Raw genomic sequence first — 3,547 nt, forward strand, 5'->3', positions numbered from 1 at the left:
GAAACTACGGTTTCAATGTGAGAAAAGTAAATGTGACTTTTTTCAGAGTGCTTTTTCAGAGAGTTTTCCAAGGATGGGTTTGTGTTTGTGCTTTTTAAAATCAAGAGTAAAATCATACAAGGAGTTTGAGAAAGGTAGAGTTTGATTTACAAATGTTTCACAATGATTTAGTTTTCAATTTAGAATATTTTTCAGGTTGTATGGATTACCTCCAAAGCAATAAATGGCTTATACAATTACCAAACTCTGTACCTTCAATTAGAATGCACCTGAAAACATCTTGTAAACTTGATTTGAAACATTTAAATAATGTCATTATGCTGTGGTAGTATTGTTCATCTATTTTTTGGGAGTTTTGTTCCTTACATTTTACTCAGTTAAGAAAAATACTTTACAAATATAATTGTATGTATTTATTTTATAGTTATATTTTTTATAGTTATATAATTTGACCAGCATTCTAAAATGCAACACAAAGGTATTCACTTGCATGAATTATGTTCATTCTACACTTGAGACACACATGAGAGGTATGTTTTATTAACTGAGATGTGTAACGTAACTAAAATACAAAGTTAATTTGTCCTGCTAACCTGCAAACAGGCACACAGACAGAGCCACAGACAGCAGTATACTGAAGAAGATATTAGTGACAGGGTGTTTCCTGCTGCTGTTCCTCTGCGTCAGCCTCAGCCTTTCCTTACCTTTCCCTACTCCCTTCCTCCTCTTCCTTCCTTCCTTACCCCTTTGCAGCCCCACCTTTGTACAACTCTCCCTTCTCTACTTCAGCTGTGGCAGCGTTTCCTGGTGACTCCGCTGCCACTCCATACTTCCAAGTGGCAAGTCCATCGATCTCAGCAGCAGCTCAGTCTACGGTCTCTGGCTATCATGGAGGGATGAGCTCCCACTTCTCCCAGTCAGCAGGTCATGATGGTCAGCCCAATGTCAACAGGCACAGGGGGAGAGAGGAGGACAGCAACAGAGAGGGAACTCCTTCCACTAATTTCCCCTGCAACGTTCATGCTGCATTAGTAAATTCTACCTTCTTAGAATGACATCTATACTGTGAATACTTACTACTAAAAATTGTATCTGCAATAAAAATAAAACTCCCCAAAATATTCTCTGAGTTATCAAACATATGCTGTCAGATGAAATTCACTTCACTGCCGTATACATCAATGATTTATAAATGCAGAAAATAAAATGTTTAAGAGTTGAGATGTCCATAAATGTTTTATTCATTGGTTGCATTATGCCATATGTTGCTCAGTAACTCTGGATGTGCCTGAGGAGCCTGAAGGCTTCACGGGAGACTGGATAGTAATTTAAGGAACCAACATAATGAACTTCATAGTTGTGGAAATAGTTAAGTAGTTAAGGAGTGATGGAGAGACTCTGTTTATCTTTTAATATACCCTGTTTCTTAAATGCACAGAGGCACAGAACGACAGAATATCAGTCAGGTGGACAGAAAGACACACACACACACACACACACACATGCTGCGGCTGCTGCAGCAGCGATACTACTAATCACAAATCCATATACTGCCTGGTCTGCACTGTGGGTGTGTTATGGATTTGACCTCTCCGGGACTTTGTAATTAGCAGGGACCTGTTCCTCAATCTGTCCGGCGCTGGAGCCAGATAATGAGCGAGTCATCTCTGATGCAGAGTGTGTCCACTGGCTGTATCAGAGACGCAGAATACAAAGTGTTCTCGCCGGATGACGCCATCGTTACCGGCCAGGGGAAACACTCTCTGTAGAGGGAGGTGTAGTTGAGGGATGTGAGTGGCAAGGACCTTTCTCACCCCATTGCACAGGCACATTCATCGCACACAAAGGTGCATCCTTATACTAAAACAGCACAGGATCTTTCTTGAGTAAGCCTCCTGTCTCCTGCAGCGAGCTATATGAATCGAGCAAACTAACTGTGTAATTACATGAGCGTGTATAGGGAGATTTTACTGTAAGAGAAAGACAAATGCACAGTGGAAGCAAGAGAATAGGGCCGTTTTTTCACAGATGCAGCTGTTTGGCCGCCTCCCAGCCATCGCCTCCCTGCCATCGCCTCCCTGCCACTCCTGAGATGAGACCCACGGATGCCTGGGTCTCGTCCACAAAGAGGTCGTCTCACCCTGCCAAGTCTGTCTGGATGCTGTCTCACTCCGGCTGAGTGAGGAGAGACAGCAACAGCAAGAGGAGCACAATCTATTTTCTACCCAAAGTGTTGGTAACGATGCTTCTTCTCTGTCTTTGTCACACTCACACACACACACACACCCACCACCACCCCACACACACTCCTCTTGGGCCCTCCCTCTGCCCTGCATACTATCCCTCTTTGTCTTTGCTACATTGTCATTTATCATATCGTCTCAAGGGTTCACAGACGCCATCACATTTTTGCCCCTGATCATGTCAAGTGGGAGCCTGGAAACTCCTTGTGACAAAAGTGTCGCCTCAACCTTTGAAATCCAAACGGCCCAGGGGCTTTTTCTAACAAGCAGGGCTGTCTGGCTGGCAGCTAGCTCAGCTGCGACCAATCACCCTCAGTCAACACTTGGCAAGGGGATAACAAACAGTCCGACACAACAGTGTGGATATTGGAGCATTTTCATTTGCAGTGCAGCAAATTCATGGAACGAGTAGAAATGTAAAATGTCATGAGTCATTTGCTTTTAAATTACTGCTGATAAGTTTATTTTATTTAGTTTTCACAACCTTTGCCTTGATCAAGCCTGGGCAAAAAAAAGATGTAATAGAATAAAGTTTCAAATATTTGACAGTTAAGATGTGTTTGATTTACATTGCCTGGCTTGCTAGACAAATCAAGCACTCCTGATGTTGTATTTGTCAACTAGTAAACTGTTTTGTCATTCCTTCCTTTTATACAGCTTATTGTGCCAAAAATGCATGGAATAGCCTTCAGTGCCATATAGACACAGTAGCAGCAGGGTGGGGTGGTGAGATGTGAGACCCGCAAAAAGGAGGGGGCAAGCAAAAAGATAATTCACCTACAGGAATCAATTATCATATTATTATTAGACCGTCTTTCACTGAGTGGCTCAAATTACATTAAATTATCTTTACTATTCACTTGGTTTTCACTTGATATTCCATTTTCTACTCGCCAGCTGCATTTTTGTCATTCTTTACCTAACTAAGGCCCGGTTAATCAATGGGGGGGGGACTAAATATTCATAAGCCAGAAATTTAGCAATTAGTGAAGGCCTCATGACCATTTACATTGGCGCAGTATTCTCTAGATTTTGTGATAGTCTTACCCCATCTACTGGACTTTACCCGACAGTGCACTTTAGTGAGTGAATGTGCTCTGTATTGTATTACAATCCCCTGCATGTGTCCCCTATTATATCAGAATAAACGTAATAAAAATGATGTAGTATTTCGTACATGAAAATACCCCCGAATCACATTTTAATCTTAGTGCAGGTTGTTGCTGAATGGGGAACTTTTGGTCGGCATGTGGCAGTTCAGCTACAGCCACATTTACGGTAACGCCACAACTTTACTTTCCAAG

Source organism: Centroberyx gerrardi, chromosome 19 (assembly GCF_048128805.1).
Source record: "Centroberyx gerrardi isolate f3 chromosome 19, fCenGer3.hap1.cur.20231027, whole genome shotgun sequence".
NCBI classification, from domain to species: domain Eukaryota; kingdom Metazoa; phylum Chordata; class Actinopteri; order Beryciformes; family Berycidae; genus Centroberyx; species Centroberyx gerrardi.